This window comes from Nannospalax galili, unplaced genomic scaffold (genome assembly GCF_000622305.1).
Source record: "Nannospalax galili isolate Female #2095 unplaced genomic scaffold, S.galili_v1.0 scaffold413, whole genome shotgun sequence".
NCBI classification, from domain to species: domain Eukaryota; kingdom Metazoa; phylum Chordata; class Mammalia; order Rodentia; family Spalacidae; genus Nannospalax; species Nannospalax galili.
This window is the reverse complement of record NW_008333889.1, coordinates 2,137,302-2,156,968: the sequence shown is the minus strand read 5'-3', so window position 1 is coordinate 2,156,968 and position 19,667 is coordinate 2,137,302. Positions and strand designations below refer to the sequence as shown.

At 37.7% G+C, this 19,667-nt stretch overlaps 1 protein-coding gene across 3 annotated transcripts in view; it reads left to right on the top strand.

Annotated features, from left to right (window-relative positions):
* Nucleotides 1–19,667, top strand: part of Cped1 (cadherin like and PC-esterase domain containing 1) — a 344,939-nt gene that overhangs the window by 143,333 nt on the left and 181,939 nt on the right. The gene's annotated exons all lie outside the window — the stretch shown is intronic.

Sequence of the window (19,667 nt, the reverse complement as noted above, 5' to 3'; positions counted from 1 at the left end):
GCAGGACCTTTGACTTATCTTCACATAGATGGAACTGGTAAAAGAAGGAGCCAGGGGCTCCTCCTAAGCCCATGTGACCCCTGGGGAACAGATCCTCAAATGGCCTTAAGAGTAAAAAAATTTGGTTTATCTGGACCAACTATATGGCCTTAAACACCCAAAAGGAAAGTATAACCAAAGATTAAATGGGCCAACATAACTTCATAAGAGTCCACATGTATAGCTAAAGGCTACATAACAAGCAACAATGTCAGACAGGTGATACCTTCTTTTGAGTTGTTGGCCAGAGTGGCCAAAGGGATTCCCAGAAAGTAACCCAGCACAGAACTGGGAAAATGATCAGCAGACCCCAATCTTATCCAAAGGAATATAGACAACTGATTACTACTAGCTGACCTTCCTAAAACAAAGACCTCTAGATAGGCTGACTAGACTCACCAGAAGGGCAAGTAGTGGGTAATCGCTGGGGGTGCTGACAACACAGCAGACAGTAGCAGGGATATCAGAGTATAAGGGCTCTAGTGGGGGGAGGGAGGCTATTGGAGGGTACTACCTGGGAAGTGGGTGTATAAATAAATTTTTTTAAAAAAAGAAAAAAAATAATTCTTCAAAGCATAAAAATTTGCTCCTTAATAATTAGTAGATGTGAAACACATTACCATTGAAATCTACCTGATGACTTTATATCCATGCTTAGGTGTCAGGGAGCTCAGAAAGTAACTGATTATGGCTAGTAATAATCAGATATATAGAGATTAGAAATGCATGTGCATCTTAGTGTCAATTGTATTAAAGATGAATTTTTCTGTATGAAACTGTATTTTAATAATGAAATGGAGATCTTTTTTAAAGTTTTAAAAAATTAGTCTGTATAGCTCTTCTTTTTATTTCTAGCATAGAAATGTCATTCTGATATCTCTTCTACCTCATTGGCCACAAGTTTATAAAATAAACAGAACCTTGAGTAAAAATATATGTGGAAAGAGTCCTAATCTAAGCAATACATTGAAGCATATTAGACATTTGTAGACAGCAACATTATTTTGATTTCTGAAAATCTCATATCTTTAGCAGTCACTTTAAATTTAGTGTTAACTGACATGGAAAAACATAAAAATTGTACATATGCCTGGGGTGCCATGCAATGTTCTGACATATGTCAATGCTGTATGATGTTTAAATTGGGTTAAACATATCCATCCTCTCAAACATTCAAAATCTTTTTAAATTTTGTTCTGTTCTTTGAAACAGGGTCTCAATCTGTAGCTGGCTGGCCTGGAACTTAGGGCAGTTCTCCCTCATCTGACTTCCAAGTGCTAGGATTACAGGCAGGTGTGAGGCACCATAGTTAGCTCAGAATCTTTTCCTCTTGCTCTCTGAACGCCTGATATGTTGTTGGTATCTGTAGTCACAGTGCTGTGTAGCAGGGCACTGCAGCTTCCTTTCTAGAATTCAGTACTGTTGACCAGCTCTCGCCATTGGTCCTTCTTCCACATGCTTTCCAGTCTTTGTCTATGTAAGAAATGAACTAGCTAATCCATAACGATGTTCTGAGATAAAACAGCTATAATCCTTCACTGTCCTCACAGGATAAAGAATTGTTAAGGTGGATCTTTGGGTAATGGACCTGGGAATTAAGGAGAGCTCTCTGCAATCCCCAGAACTCTCCCATTTCTCTGTTGGCACCTAGTGAGTGTCTACATTTCATTTTATAAATCCTGACCCCTTTAACAGCAAGGCTCACCTCAGCTCTGGATCATTGTGCTAACATTAAATATCATCTGCTGATAGGAAAAGAGATTGAGAGAAAGCAAACAAACAAAAACCAGCTGACTTTAGCAAAGAATCATGTGAACAAACCCCAAAAGGAAAATTTACCTGCTAAACATGTTTGAAATCCTCGAAAGAAGATATTATATTTATTCTGCATTTAAATGTGAAACAAATCTTTAGCACTTGTTGCCTAGTGTTCACCTGACACACAGAGAGAAATGGTTTGCAAAGGGGCTGTCACCCACCAAATGTTGAAAAAGTAGTAGTAAAAACAATTCCTTTAGCAGTGATGTGTGAATGCAAAGTAGAAGGAAAGGAAACCTCAGTAATTTCCCATCCAGACTGTGATGATTTGAATGAAAATGTCCCCCATAGGCTCCAAGTATTTGGAAATTTTTGTCTCCAGATGGTGGGTGGCGCTGTTTTGGGAGGTTTTAAAAAGTGTGGCTATCCTGGAGGAAGCATGCCACTGGGGGTGGACTTAGAGAGTCCTTAAGCCTTGCTTTCTTACTTCCTTTGTCTGTAATGTGTATTCGGTTCCATCGTATGTTGGAAGTATATAATTTGTCTTTTGATTTTTTAAAAAATATTTTATTTAATATTTTTATTTTTTATGTATATGAGTGTTACGCCTGCATGTAGGTAAGTGCACCTGTGTTGTGCAATGCCCACAGAGGACAGAAGAGGCTGTCCATCCCCTGGAACTGGAGTTACAGACAATTGTCAGCTGCCATGTAGGTGCTGGGATTTGAACCTGGGTCTTCTGCAAGAACAGTCAGTGTTCTTAACCTCTGAGCCATCTCTCCAGCCCTTGTCTTTTGATTTTATAGAGGCTTACAGTTAAGATATTTACCTGAGTCTCAGAAGAGACTTTGGTCTATGGACTTTTAAATAGTATCGAGACTGATAATGACTATGGGGACTTTTAAAGTTGGACTAAATGCATTTTGTATTTTATATGGTCATGAGCCTATGAGGGCCAGGGGGTGGAATGTGATGGTTTGAATGAAAATGTCCTCCATAGGCTCCAAGTATTTGGAAATTTTGTCTCCAGATGGTGGGTGGCACTTTTTTGGGAGGTTTTAGAAGGTGTGGCTGTCCTGGAGGAAGCATGCCACTGGGGGTGGGCTTAGAGAGTTCTTAAGCCTTGCTGGATCTCCAGTTGCTCTCTTGTTACCTGTGCCCGTGTGATGATGTGAGAGCTTAGCTTCTGCTCCAGCCACCTCCAGCCACCATGCCTCCCTGCCTATAATTCCCCTGGAACCATAAGCTCAAATAAACTCTTCCTTCTATAAATTGCTTGGGTCAGTGTTTCTATCACAGCAACAGAAAAGTGACTAAGATACAGACTGATTATAGAAATGTACCCAGAGGGGAAGACAAATCACATATACATTTTAACTTAAGATATGAGAACAAAAAAAATAAGTTTTCAGGAGTGTGTTTCATGCTTATTATATTGTTTAAAACATTTCTATTAACAACACTTTTTATCTCTGAGATCTGTCTTGAAGGCTGTAACAAATTCTAAATATAAAATATCTTCACATGTGCCAAGTAGGTAAAGCTGATTTTCCTGCCCAAAGAAGTCAGACTTTTGTTCTCTTTAGAAGAAAATCTGACTTGCGTTTGTCTCATGTGATTTATGCATTGTAAGCTTAAAGTGAAATACAGCTGCTTCCCTCCAATATATTAAAATGTGCTTTCATATTTGGAAGACACAGTGATCTTTTGTCACCAAGGAAACTGGTACTAAGTTCTAGCTACATGAGGCAAAAAAATTACTATATTGCCCTCAAGTGGTCTTTTCTGGTGTTGCATTAAGAGTCTGAATTGTTCGGTGTGGAAAGGGAAAAAAAACGATAGAAAAGACACAAAAGCTTAGGCAGTGATGCTTTGACCGTCTTCTTTTATCGTATTATACATATTTACTGTTGAAAAGTTATTTTATCATCCATGGTTATTATGGTAGGATGGCTACACTGTTAAACAAAGAGGCTGAATGGTGGTAATTTGTTGGAGCAATTTAAGTTGCCTAGGCCACAGAATTATTTGGAGTAATTTCAGAATTCATCAGTCATTGGACATTCTGTTTCCATTCAAGAAGATATTTTAGCACATAAAGGTTTTTTTTTTTAATTACTGGGGAGCTTGTCATGGCTTTTAGACTCAGCATCTGAGATGATCTTACTTTTATCCTTTTGTTATGTCTTTTGATTTCATTTAGAATCTCAGATATGCTGTTAACCTGAATTACCTTTGAGTTATTTCAATGATCTAATATTGTGCTATGTAACTAAAACTGTATCTTTCATTTCTCTGAGTACTAGCAAGGCAGAGATAGGCGCTTTCTCAGGATTCTGCGTACATGGTCAGAGCGGCATTCTGTATCAGTTGCAATAAAAAGGCATACTTGATTGCTTTTGTTAGCTATCTCTGTATGAGGCAGCCATCTTCACTAGTACATATCACTCCTTCCTCCATCTCATGTAGTGGTCCTCTTACTTCCTACTCCTACACCTGTGTAGGAGTTCTTACAAACTCTCTTAAAATTTGGAAAAAGAGCCTGCAAACAGGACAGGAAATTCCAGGTGTCCCTCCCTATGTTCGTGTGTATCCAGCTGAGGTGTGGTTCCCCTTCCATCAGCTTCCCCTGCCACTTGGTGTCTGGCCATCCAGAATGTACCAGTTCTAAGCATCAGAAGCTCCTTTCTGAAGGACCATTTTAAACTGATGCGTTGGCAGTATTTTCTAGTAGAACAATTCCTACTAGATTCTTTTTCCGGGTAGATATGAATGGTGTGAGAATTCTTCCATGTGTTTGACTGTCCAGTTTATCCCCAGAAAGAGTCAAATCATTATCTCAACTCAGAAGCCACACAGAAGAAAAACATTATGCTAAGGAAATACATTTCATCTTACTTTACTGTGAAGGTAAAAAGAAATGTGATTTAGAATATGGATAGGGAAGTGATGAGCCCTTTCAGACTGAATAATAAACAAATATTTGATTGTAGTTTTAGTCAAAAGGAGAGAAAAATAAATCACTAATGTGAGAGCTCTACCACAGGATATACAGGACAGAGAAGAAAAATTTCAAGGTACTACCTTTAGAGACTTGGGGAGGGATGTGTAGTAGGAAGCTCCTTGTACCAGTTGTGTAGGCAGAGGTAAGTCTTTACCTCACTGAACACAGTTTAAATATGTATAAAGTAGTAAATGTTTTCATATGGATTCAATTTTTAAAAAACTCCTTTTGAGACACACACTGGGATCTCCCAAGTGTCAGACATTATGCTAGGCTCCCAGGGCACAGAACGAAGACCCTGCCTTTGTTGAGTTTATTTTTGTGTCCATCGATAAACAAACATAAAATTGATTATGTTTAAATAGACTAAGACATAATTACACATTTTCAGTAGTGCCAAGAATGAAGTAGACAGATAAGAAGTAAGAAGGGGATTGTCCACTAAATGACAGATAAAGTGATATCATTAAGTGGCATTTGAGCTGTTGAGACTAAGTGTCATTTGAAGAGTAAGTGTCATTTTCTGGGGGTGAAACATTCCCAGGAAAGTGACAATTTCAAAGTCACTGGGTAGGGACGAGTTTGCATGCTCACACAACACCACAAGAAGTATATGAGAACTGCACAGAGGAGACTAGAGGAAAAGGCAAGAACCAAATCACACAGGTCTCAGAGTCAAAGGCAAGAATTCAGATTTTTTTTCCCTCTGAGCAATGATAGTGTACGAGGGAATGCTACACTTGGACCTCTCTACATTCACCCTGTTGCTGTGTGTAGAATAGACTAGCCCAGGATGCTGAGGAGAGGCAGCGAAGTCACTCACCAACCCTAACCCAGCTAGGGATGCTGTGAGATTAGATCAAGTAGGTGAGCTAGCGGCCTGAGGGGAGGTGAGGATGCATTTTGGAGATAAAAACAGGAGTTGGCGAGGAAATGAGAAAAAGTACAGACAGGGGCTGTTCAAAGTGGTTGCCTCACAATCATTTGCCACTATAATGGCATTTACTGAGAGAACAGGGGGATGAAGAGCAAACAAAGGAGTGGGCATTCCATTAGACACTCAAAGGCTCTTCTTTCTCTTATGGTCCCTCTTCTAGTTCATTCTCTCTCTCTCTCTCTCTCTCTCTCTCATATATAAATGCATGCATATGCATACACATATATCATTCAAAATTTAGGTTCCACGCATGAGGAAAAATATGCTGTGTTTGTCTTTCTGAGTCCGGCTTATTTCACTTAGCATAATGATTTCCAGTTCTGTCCATTTCCCTACAAGAATAATGATTTCATTTTTCTTTACAGCTGAAAAAATAAAAACCTACCGTGTGTGTACCATATGTGTTTTATCCATTCATCTGTCACTGATCATCTAGGCTGGTTGTATTTCCTAGCTATTGTGACTAGTACAGCAGTAAACATGAATACGCATATATCTCTGTAATAGAAAGAGGGAATATTGGGGGGGGAGGGAGTAAATAGGGAGGGGAGCAAGGGGAGCAGGGATAATGTGGGAATGAGCTAAATAAGGACAGAGTATTTACACAAATGCCGTAACGTAACCCAGTACTTTGTATGCTAACTGAAAATTTTATTTTATCTTATTTCTATTTATTTTATTATATGTGTATGAGTGGTTTGCCTGCATGTATGCAAGAGCACCCATGTCATGCAATGCCCAAAGAGGCCAGAAAATGGGACCAGATCCCCTGGAACTGGAGTTACAGATAATTGATGGCTGTCATGTGGATACTGGTAATGACCTGGGTCCTCTGCAGAGTAGCCAGTGTTCTTAGCCACTGAGCCATCTCTCCAACCCTAATAAATGAAAATTTTAAAAAAGTCAATATATTTAAAGAAAATTTATGAAGAAGTATGAATAAGGAAGCAGAGAGACAGTTTCCTGTGCTCACTGTAGCTGATCCATCCCATCTGGTTCTTTCTCTTACAAACATTCACTGCTTCTTTTGATTCTGTTGGTTGGCTGGCAGCTCTGGTACTGATCTATGCAAAAGCTGGTGAATGAGCTGGGACTAGATACCTAGCCTGACCTCACTCATGTGCCTGGCCGTTAGTTGGGTGCCAAAGTCTTGACTTGGCTCAATGTCTCCCACCGTCTATTGGGATATTCAGTGTATTTTTGCCTAGTAGTGTTGTCAGGGATCCTAAGAATAGATTAAAAAAAAAAAAACAGATCCTAAAGTCCAAGTTTTTTGGAAGCTTTTGATTTTTATGCAGATCAAATGCCTACTGCCCCCTCCTACTTCTCAGAAATATCCCAACGATGCCCCGACTCCTGAATTTGATGATATGATTTAGACAACATATATTGACAGATGAAATTAAGTACAGAATTTTTACAAGAGACAATCCTGGATTACACAGCTGGCCCCAAATCCAATGATAGATGACCTTACAAGAGAAAGTCAGGAGAACTGACAGACACAGAACACACACACAGAGAGGAAATGGTCATGTAAAAATCAAACAAGAGATTAGAATTTTGCACTCAAAGGAATACCAACAACTACCAGAAGTTGGAAGAGGAAGAGAATAGATTGTCTCCTGGAGCATTAAGGGAAACCTGGGCCCCAGGATACCTTCAATGCAGGTTTCCCACCTCTAGAACTGTGAGAGAATACATTTTCTTATGCAAAGTCACCAGATTTCCAGTAATTTGTGAGAGCAGATTTAAGAAGTAGAAGTTTTGTGTTTTCACATTAGTACAGTTTATCATTGGGCTTGATAAGATGAAACTTAAACGTGAGAACAGGGAAATATTTAATGAGACCTGAGAGACTGTAAGAGAGTGAGAGTATTCTGTCTGATGGTTTCTCCACCAGAAGAGGTGATTTTCTAATAGTAGTATGCCTTTCACCAAGTAGGGTAGGGGGAAAAAAGGACTATTTCCTCATACTATATTAGTGGTGAATTAATGCATTTAATCTATGTCTTTTGGTTTGCATGAGATATTTTTTGTTTGATCATAGAACCAAAAACAACTCAAGGAAAAGCAATGCAGAATATTTCTGTAATCATCCCTAGTTAATTCAAGTCACCTGTGTTCCAAAACTGTTCAAAAGATGCCTAGTGTGTGCTGGAACATGGAGAGGGATATAATAAAGATATGTTGGTTCTTACCTTTGAGGAAGTCTTCACTGGGGGATAAATACATATTTATCAATAACTCTGTATAGGACAGAATATAGTAAATGACTCAGAGTTGCTGAGTAAAGAGTGGGGGATAATTGTTCCACATGGGGAAAGTTGGGGAGATTTCAGATGCATGGTATTTTAGCTGCTTTGGAAGAACAGGTAGAACTTGTTTGGAGATGGGGAGGAAGTCAGGCAGTGAAGGCCCATGCTTAGAGGCTATATCTTTTTCATGGGGCCTCCCCTCTTCCCTTCTGCTTCCCAAATGCTATGAGGTGAGCAGTTTTGTTCCACCATGGGCTCTCCATCATGATATTCTGTTACACAATGGCTCAAAAACAATGGAGCCAAGTGATCGTTGACCGAACCACCTAAAACATGAGCCCAAACAAATCTTTCTTTTTTTCAACTGATTGTCTCTGGTAGTTTGTCACAGCCACAGAAAACTGACTAAGGAAGGTAAGAAGAACAGAGGGAAGGAGGAAAGGAAGAATGAAAAACAGAGGAAGCAAGGAAAGGGGTGAGGAAGGGAGGGAACAGAGGGAAGAAAACTAAAGTACAAGATTTGTTGACCAAATAAGATATTTTAAGAATCAGAGTCTAGAGAACTCGAGCCTCATGGAATACAAAATATAAAGCAGTAGTCATTTTATATTTCTAAGTGTATTCTTTTAGAAGGTCCCCTCTGAAACTTTTAAAAGATCTGGGATATATGGGTCTGTATTTATACCTACTCTATGGGTGAGGAAATGAAGATTCATGGTTTAGTGGTGAGAAGGGAGCTACTAAATGTCAGTTAGGATTAGAACTCTGATCTTTGGTGAGTACAGTGTCTTAATTAGCCCTTGGTAACTTCCGGTACCAAGCAACCATTTACATTCCCTTCAGACTGCATGCTCAATGTCTGAGGCAAGCAGATCATGTTCAAGTTTGTTCCTCATCAAGTTGCATGCTTACTCAGCCAGTGTAGGAAAACAACTTTAAAACATTTCAGATAAAATAAATGTGAATATAACAACTTTCAATTTGGGGTAGAAAGTTGTGAAACCTAGAAGAATTCTTCCCTGAGATTTGTTTCCTTTTTTTTTTTTCCTGCTTTATCTACAGTGAAACCAACGCCTGCTGGATCCAATTAGTTCACCTGTATGCAAATAGAAATTCTTAGGTATATGTCATGTTTGGTAAAAGAATTTCCACAGGTTTTATGAATTTAAAAATGCTAATTTTTTTTGCTTAATGCTTTTTTGTTTTGTTTTCACATAAAGATAATGTACTTTGCAGCACCAAGAATAAAAGCCTTTTTACTGTAAATATTGGAAATCTCCTCTATGAGCCAGGAAAGACATGATTCAAGTTGGATTTCATATAGATGACTCATAACACTGGAAAAAACAATAGCTGTTGTCAGAGAAGTCAGAGTCAGTCCTTAGCACACAGTAAGAGGACATCAATTTGGGCTAGATGGCATTACATTTGTCTAGATACTAAACCATGAACTTTTAGATCATACATATTAACTAGATGCCCATTTCAACATGTACAAGATTGAATTTTGTTTAGTGTGAGAGATGTAACTGGCAAGAAAGACACATAAGAAAGTAACTGAGGATGGTAATGAATCTACCATGGATTCTATAGACTTTTATACTGCAGCATTTATTAAGTTAGAGCTAATTGCTTTATCATTTTCTTCATTGTACCACTGGACACCGTTCTTTTAATATTTATTTTCATTGATTTTAATTGTGTTTGTGTGTGTGTGTACATGCATGTGTGCAGGTGCCAATAGAGGACAGATGTGCCAGATCCACCTTGAGCTGGAGCTACAGGTGTTGCATGGTAGGAACTCCCCAAAATGAAGAATAAAATACAGCACAGTCTGTGCCTAGTACACATACACAGCTCTGCCTTGTGAGGATCTTGTTGCATGGACCACTCAGTCAAGTATGTGTGTTACCCTATATGGGAGACAGAGAAGCTGAACTGTAAAGGGAACTAACAGGTTATAAAACTCCAGGTCTTTCTTTATTTGAAGCTCTGCTGTTAAGAACTATCTCATGGAACCAAGTGCTAGCACAATAAACTATTTCCTGGAAAAAAGAAATGCCTTGGTGTCGCCTGCACATAGTACCTGGATAGTTGGAAGTCACCTGATGTGATGCTGGGAATTGAACTCAGGTCCTCTGCAAGAATAGTGTGCACTCTTAACTAACCCTTAGCCATCTTGCCAGCCCCCACAACCCATTACTTTTATAATAGATTTCTTTTTTTCTGCTCTTGACCATGAGGCTTAATAAGACTTAGATAATCTGTATGAAATATACAGAATACAAATATTTTCCTTTTACACTTTCAAACACTTCATAGGCATGTAAGATAAGAATCTTGTGTGTGTGTGTGTGTGTGTGTGTTGTATAAACCTCTGTGTGTGTATGTGTGTGTGTGTGTGTGTGTGCCCTTTATTTTTTGAAACAGGTTGTCCCACATAAACTAGAAGCTCATAATTTCATCTAGGTTGATTGGCCAGTGAGCTTTAGGGATCTGCCTCTCTCCATCCCCCAGTTCAGGGGTCATAGACATGCACCACTATGCTCAGTTTACGTGGGTACTGGGGATCTTAACTCAGGTCCATATACTTGCACTTTACCACTGAGTGATGCCCCTTACCCTGAGATAGGACTCTTTCTAGCTAATATATCCTATTTGCAAACTTAATACTACTTGTAATAAATACTGTTAAAATATTACTAGTCATACTACTTGTCATAAATACTGTTAAAATATTACTAGAAAATTGTCATTTTCTAGTCATGACAATTAAAAAAGATGGAAAGTTTTTAAATGAGCTGTCAGGCCTTATTTTATTGAAGCTTAAAGAAGGCCTATATTTTAACTTTCATGGAAATAGTTGTGACCTGCTTGAACAATGGCATTTATGTAAAGAAAATGAGGAGTTCAATGATAAAACCTTCATAACTTTAGCTTTTGCTCTTTAATGTTAAATCTCTCTGCTCTTTTATTTCCCACTGAGAAAGTCTAGAAGGGATAATAAAGAAAACCTGGCAGTTCCCTGAGAAGGTTGAATATAATGCAATCAAGGTTTTGCCATTCAAAGCAAATAGTTAAATTTTTATGCTTTTCATGGCCTTTGTAATTCTATATTCTGCTTCTGATCAATTCTCTCACATTTTTGTGGTGGAATTCAAGATTTTCAACCATAAAACTGTTTCAATCATACAGAATCGGTATTCTGAATTTCCAAGTTTAATGTGTGCATCAAAGCTTCAAGTTATTAAGAAGTTTGAGTGAAAAAATGATTCATGTCACTGAAGCAGAGTGCTTATTTTAATATTTAAACTTTTGATTTAATTCCAAAGAATGTGCAAAAAACATTCTCATTTGAGTTCAGCTAATTCACTTTTTCCACAGTTTACCCTAAAGCAAGCCAATTTTCAATGAGCTAAAACAAATGACGAGAATATTTATATTCTTAAATCATTAGATTTAGCACGGATTTTTTTTCCTGATCCAGGCAAATTAAGTTGTTTAAAAAAAGTTTCAGTTTTTCCAAAAGGTAATTAGGGTGCATGAATTACTCAAGTCATTAAATTGATATTTTAGATGTGTGGTCGTAAAGGCATGTGCTTGAAAATTATGACAGTTTCAAACACATTTTCCACAGAAGAGAAAATGTGGATGACTCATTCTGTATTTCAGGGTCTGCCCACATTCCTAAAGGGTGTATAGTGGAAGACAGAAGGGCAGAAGTTGTCTTCAGGCTCTGCAGCCCAGCAGACAGGATTCACCTGTGTTGACAGATGACTACTGTTTGTGTGACCTTAGACACACGGCTTGCATTCTCAATCCTATTTTCTTCTTCTTCTTCTATAAAATCTAGATAGTAAGAGCCTCCTGACAGCATTATGATCAATACAAACAAAATGGAGGTGCAAAATGCACAGTCGCTGCCCCAGAAATGTCACTGTGGCTAAGTCAGTGAATGACATTGAATGCAATGCAGAATCTTGTTTGTACAATTTTTGCATAAAGTAAAAATTAATCACTGCTTAGATCTGTAGTTACCACTTTTCTCCCTTCCTCAAAGCCTTTTTCTTTTACAAGTTTTATTTATTTATTTTCAATTTATTGATTTATTTTTATTTTTATTTTATGTGTATGAGTGTTTGGCCTGCATGTATATAAGTACACCTATGTCATGCAATGCCCGTGGAGGCCAGAAGAGGGCCTTGGATCCCCTGGAACTGGAGTTACAGACGACTGTTAGCTGTTATGGGGGTGCTGGGAACAAAGCCTGGGTTCTCTAAAAGAGCAGCTAGTGCTCTTAACCACTGAGCCATTTCTCCAATCCTGTTTAAGTTCTGTTTTTAAATATCCAACTTTTCTCCCAAGTCTGTGTCTTCAAAATGTAAAGAGGTCATTTCCTGGTGTACAAAATCTCCATTTACACATTTCCTGCTCCAAGCCTACGGTGCGAAGCAGATGCCTTCCTCTCAGCCAGCCATATCCAGAGCCATTATTCTCAAGTTGGGGGTCAAGTACCCTGGGGACCTGAAAAGACTCTGCAAGGGTTCCAAAGACAACTTAGATGTCTGGCTTCAGTTCCTGTGAGGCAAGTTGTCTTTTCTTATCCCTGACAAAGACATTTTTTCTATTTTTCCTGTGAAAAATGTAGTATTTACATGGCCCTAATATTTTGATGATGACTGTTCTTGAGTGAAAAATATTCATATATACCTCCCAAGATTCCTGTCTTATTGCCACAACAAAATATCAGACAAGAGCAAATTAAAGAAGGAAGGGTCAGGGCTGGTGAGGTGGCTCAGGGGTTAAGAGCATGTGCTATTCTTCCAAAGGACCTGTGTACAGTTCCCAGTACCCACATGGTGCCTCTGTCACCCTCTTCTGGCCTTTGTAGGCATTTCACACATACCAGTAAACATACCTGCAATCAAATCACATATACAAATAAAAATAATATAAATCATTTTAGAAATGATTAAAGGGGCTGGAGAGATGGTTCAGTGGTTAAGAGCACTGGCTGCTCTTGCAAAGGACCCAAGTTCAGTTCCCAGCACCCACATGATGGCTAACAACCATCTATAACTCCAGTACCAGGGGATCTGATGCCCTCTTTTGACATCCTTGACCTCTTTGGGCATTGTATGACACAGATGCACTTACACACATGTAGGCAGTACACTCATACACATAAAATAAAAATAATAAATAAAATATTAAAAATAAAAACAATGACTAAAATATTTTAAATGGCTAAAAACAATAAAAGATTTTTTTTATAAAAAGGAGAAGGAAGGGTCTATTTTGGCTTACAGCTGCAGAGATTACAGCCCATCAAAGCCGGGGAGGTACTGTGGTAGGATCAGAAGGTGGCTGGTTGCATTGTGTCTACAACCAGGAGGCAGAGAGCAATGAATGCTAGTGTGCAGCTCACTCTCTCATTTTTATTTGGTCTAGTAGTTAGGGTAGGTCTTCCCACCTCAGTTTTTGTAATGAACAGAAGACCTCACAGACACGTCCAGAGGGTCTTTGGTGATTCTAGATCTTGTCAAGTTAATCATATTAGCCATCACCCCCACCCCTGCATTAAGAATGAAAAATTTAAATATGGCATCTGTTAGAGAAAGGGAAGGGCGTTAATCATTGGATAACAAATCATTCACAACAGAAATCATTTTCAATTATTTTTTAACACAATCTAGTATCTTGTGATAAATCACTATGTGAGTCTTTTTCATATATCTTGAAGGGAGTTTGAATCATGCTACTGTAAGTAAATTTTTCCTTGCATATCTATATATTTATTTGATTGCTTCACCCATATTTCTATTAAGAATAATATTTGTACTGAGGCATTCATTTTGTTCTAACAATAAGAAATATGCTTTTGGATGAGTATATAAGTAAGGAGAAATCATATCCATTTGAATTTCCAATATAATTTTACCTTTTTATAGCAGAAATTATTTCAGAAGATCTATATAGCATATGTCTGTTATTCTGAGCAATTGTGACTGACCAATGGCTATATAAGAGCTCTTTAGAAAAAAGGGGATTTTTTTTTAGCTTAGAAATTTCAAAAACCTTCAATTTATACACGTTTCTACAGTAAAAAATATTTTCTTATGGAATATATCACTATAAAATATTTGAACTACTTTAGATACATTTTAAGAGTTCTACAAGATAAATAAAATAAAATTAGAGAGCTCTGCTGGGTCTGAGAAAGTCAGAATAATCATACCCATCAAGAACAATAAACTTAAATTCCAGCTGCATTAAAAATAGGTCAACTTTAACGCATCTCTAGTCCTACTTTAGTCGGAACAAATAGCGTAAAAGCTTGGATTTTACATATATAATTGAGTGCCCTTAGCTCTACTGATGGGATGTTGAGTGTGAAATTTATGTGTTTTTTGTCCTCTTGAGTATTGACCTAAATCTGAAACCCTCATGCCTAGACCTTTTGTTCCCTCCTTTTCTCTCTCTTCTGGATTGTTCCTATCAACACACAAGCTTGCAGTGTGTTGTTTGATACCCTGGGCAAGTAAACATCAAGATCCAGGGAATGGCTTCTCACAGGTAAAGCAGAAACTGTGAAGACAGCACGGAGACAAAATATCTCCACTACTTGTGGGAGCTGGAATATGAAACAAGGGGGGAATTTTGTTTTATTTCATTTTGTTTCGAAAATTCCTATTAAAGCTAAGCAATGTTCTCTTGGATGTTGGTGATACAAATTAGCAAGTGTTAAAGCATAGTTGTTATCAAGAGGGAGGCTATGAAAACTGCAAAGAGACTTAATTTTCTTTTAAATTGTGTTAATTGGCACAATAACATAAAATGTACCATATTAGCCACTTTGTGTATACAGTTACTAGGGTTAAGACTGTGTACACTCTTGTCAACCAATCTCCAGAGCATTTACCACAACTGAAATTATATACTCCCTGTTTTTAATAACTTCCCATCCCCATTCCATCAACTCCTACTGAGTACTTTTCTGTTTCTAGGCTTTTGACTGTTCTAGATACCTCAGAATCTGTATTTTTTTATGACTGAATTATCCACTTGGACTTAAGACCTGCTCAACGGGAGGGAACTTATATGTTCCCTCCCATATAAACATAGCCAAATACATGTATATGGATGGAGAACCTAGATCCTAGAGTAAAACCTACTTTCGTCACATCCCTAAACCAATGTAATTTCTTGCTACATTCTAAATATATATCCTTATATTTACAAACAAATGTACTTCTCACCACTCATCAAAGAAGATTCTTTTTGCAACAGATGGAGACTATTACAAAGTTCCACAGCTAGTCAAATGCAAAGAATAAATGTGAGGTATCTAGCCTTAAGTGACACATTTACAATGCAACCTCTAGACCTAAAACTTAGGAAACATCACAGAAGAAGGGGACAAAAACAATGCAAGAGCCAGAGGGATGAGATATCTGCTGCTACTTTAAGCTTTCTAGATATGACAGGGAAGCCACACCAGTGAAATCTCCACAATATGGTAATCTAACAAGATCTGAATCTGCATATAATGGCAAAACCAGGTGACATACCAAAGTGGATGGGGGAAACTTCAGTATATCTCACCTCAAGATAAAGAGCTACAGGCAATCAATGGATGCTGAGGGAGGGAGAATCAATTTTCTCTAGGGATAAGCTCCCTGAGAAGTGATCTGACAAGAAATTGAGAGGAAGTAGGGTTGGGGGAAACATGGGAGGAGTTGGAGGTGGACTGGGAAGGATGGAAATGATATAAAGACTATACTCACGTATGATAGTCACAAAAATAAAATAAAATTTAAAAGTTAGAAAAGGGGGGGGAGAGAGAGAGAGAGAGAGAGAGAGAGAGAGAGAGAGAGAGAAAGTTATATTGGTTTAGAAGATGGCAGTAGTATAGCAGGTTCTCCTCTGGGGTCTATGACCTCTCCAGTCACAAGTGGTTAGCTAGGTACGCAGTACCAGACACGAATTCCTCCTACTGCGTGAGCCTTAAGTCCAATTAGAGGTTTGTTGATTACCCCAAGATAATAGTGTCATTACCGGGCTGGAGAGATTGCTCAGTGGTTAAGAGTACTGTCTGCTCTTGCAGAAGACCTGCATTCGATTCCCGGCACCCACATGGCAGCTAACAACCATCTGTAACTCCAGTTCCACGGGACATGACACCCTCTTCTGACCTCTGTGGGCATTGCAAGACATGGCTGCACTTGCATACAGTCAATACACTCATACATGCAGGCAATACACTCATAAAATGAAAATAAATAAATTTTAAAAATAGTGCCACTACTGTGCCACTTGGGGAATTTGCTGGGTCAGTTGATGCCAATGTTCTTTAATCAGAGAAGAGAAAATTTCTCTCTCATATTCACAGTAACACTGAGAGAAATCCTGAGAAACTTTAGTAAGCTGTAATGCTATGACAAACAAGCCAGGATTCAAAATACATTAGTATTCTTCTAGAGTTTCCCAGTTAATTAAGGACGTTACTTTAATAAAAACTAAGATTGGTGAATCTTCCATCTTTTGCTCTTCTAGCTCTGGTATTAGATTTTCTTATCTCAAAAATCCTCTCAAACAGCTGTAAGCTTCTATTTTTCAAATGTTTCATTACAAGTCACTAGGAAAAAATATATATCCTTTCTCTCTCCTGAGATGTAAGCAAGAAATAAATATTGTGTGGGTCTGTGTGTCTGTCGTGCTAGGGATTAAACCCAAGGTCTCATGCTCTGTGACTGAACAGTGCAACATGGTGCTTTAAAATAGTGAAAAGAGGCCACAGTAAACAATTTCTCTAATCAAAGCTGCTGTGACCTCTGTAAAGGAGTACTTAGGATTATTTGTTCGATGACTCTTACAAAATACTTATCCTGCCTTAGATACTGGAACCTCAAAGGCAAATGAGACAATTCCTGGTCTAAAAGTCTGTCTAGTGGTAAGAGCTGACAAGAAGATCTTCAAGTTTAACACAGAATGAATTGTGTTGACAGTGAGAGGAAGTTTTCCACTCTCCTCTGGGAAGACAGAGAAATAGTGAGGTGGAACCCACGAGAAGTGTGGGATATGAGGAGTGGGAATGGACTGGATGATCAGGGCACTTTGGAACTATCTTCAGGTATTGAACTCATTGTTGACGTTTTCCTCCAATTATTTAGTTCATTCTCACTTTCATCTTCTCATTTTTTATGGATAATTGTGATTTGCCTACACTTGCATCTCAATAAGTTGTTTGAGTGACTTCTTACTACAAAAAAATAAGGTATTTCACAGATTATTGCTTGAATTTTATACAGGTACAATCAGTAATATTTAAGCTGCCTGATTTTGCAACCATGATCTTACAAGGTCATTTTCTGTATAATCTATTTAGCACTAAATTTGTATTTTTATTGTTACACTGAAGTAGGACAATTTATAGCCCATAGAATAGTTTCATGTCATCAAAAATGTTGTTGTTGTTGTTTTTGTTGTTGTTGTTATTTTGTTGTTTGTGCCTGCAATATTTGGAGACAGGATCTCATTGCAGAGCCCAAACTGGCCTCAAACTCATTACCTAGCTCAAACAGTCCTTGAACCCCTGGTCCTCCTACCTCTGCCTCTTGAGTGTTTGGATCAGGGATGTGTACCATCCATCCACTTTAAAAATTGTTAAGTGAAGGCACTGATTTCTTTGGGAACTTATACTATCTTATTTATTTAATTTAAAGACATTGATTGGGAATAGAGATATAACTGTGTTATAAAGTGCTTCCCTAGCATGCTCAAGGTCTTGGGTTCAACACTTAGCACCAAAAGTTTTTAAAAAGGGCATTGATTAGCAGTAATGCTATGCAGAGGGGAAGTCACCTCAATATTTGAGTTGGTGTCAAGGTTGCTCCTTCAAGTATTTGTGTATAAAAATTAAGAAAACTGAGTGAAATGTGTTTGGGGTTCTGATATCTTTTGGTAGAATTAAAATCAAACAGTTTCTGATTTGATACTTTCTGATGGGATCATCAAGTACACTTCTGGCACTGTGCACCTGAGTACACTGAGATGTATAGATCTCAGATAATTTGACCATATAAATACTACTAGTTTGCAGTATAAACAGAAATAGAAATAAATTTCTTATTTTGTCTAAGTGAATTTGTTATGAGGAATGATAAATGTGTTACGCTCTCTTTGGGAGACTTAAAGAAAGTTGATGATTTTTTAAAATGTGTACATTAAGTACTTGCACGGTCTCCTTTATTTCCGGCATGTGAGGCTTGTTGACACTATGCTAAATAAGTCAAGTAAGTCTACAGGGTAAGAACTGTTATCAGCCCCATGAAGTTCCACAACTGTGGCACAGAGCCAAAGCTGAACCTAGGACTTTTTACCTCTAAAATGTTACCACAGTGATGTGCCACATGCCCCCTAAGGCTCAAAGTTCAGTGCTTCCCAAGGGTAGAAATCTTGCTAAAAGTGGAATTGAATGAAAGAATTTAGCAGCACTCTGTATTCAATACTTACTGCTCCAGTTCAAAATTATCATTTCCACATTAGATGAATAAACACAACCCTGAAACATTAATTTCTATTCTTCTCCATGAAGGCTATAATCTGACACTCAGACTTGTGTGCTTTATATGCTAGATGGACCTTTACAACTTTGTTATATTGTTAACCTTAAGCTCTGTGACGTTAAGGTAACATTTATGTGGAGAAAAATGCATACACGTCACTAGCATCCCCTGTGTACATAATGTGGTAGGCTGAGTAAAATGAGTTGCTTTTATTTAGAAACGCATAATGTTATTCTATTTTGACTCAAGGGTGTTAACTTTTTTACTGTTAGCATTAATTTGTTTTCTTTTAATTATACAGTTACTACATTCATTTTCTTTAGTAAGATGGAAAAACATCCCATTTGCCAAATGTGGATGGTATGTTCTTAGGGTCTTAATGTCTGGTCTCATTAGATTTCTAGTTTTCAGCTAGTAAAAGTTTATGAACTCAGTATTTGTTTATCTTGGGAGAATTTTGCCGGCACATTTTAAAGATACAGTTACCATTTTCCACAGACAATTTGTGCCAATATTTGTCCTTCATTATCTTAGCAACAAAAGTTTTTCAATTTGCAATCGTTTGCAGTTCTGATAGATTTTTGCCCATTCTTCCAAAAATATTGATCTACTACCTGCTGCATGTTTTTTCAAAAAATATTTTTTGTTCTTCAGCTTTGAAAGAATGCTTATCTAGAGAAAGCCTATGAATCAATAAGATTTGTTTTACATTTTCTAAAATGTTGACTTGAATTCTAATGCTAAGCATCCTCCAAAGATAGTTTTGTCTTATGATTGTATTACTAGTAAGTAATAACCATGGCAATTTACAGTGCTAATGATAGTGTTCAAAAGGAGACAGACTTGAACTTCACCTTCCCTATTTTAAAAACTGGCCCATCTCCTCATTGCCAAGAACTCTTATGAGAAAATGTCAGCACAGCACTGGAATTCTTTCTGATTTCTCTTTAGTTGTCTAGCTCTCCCAGAGAAAAATACAGTGAAGAGGAACAACTTTGTAAACTATTTTTGTTCTGATATATTCAGAAAATTAAAAATTAAAAACCAAATATTTTAATTTCATACTTTACTCTGGCCTTCAAACACATTTTCTTCTGTGTTGG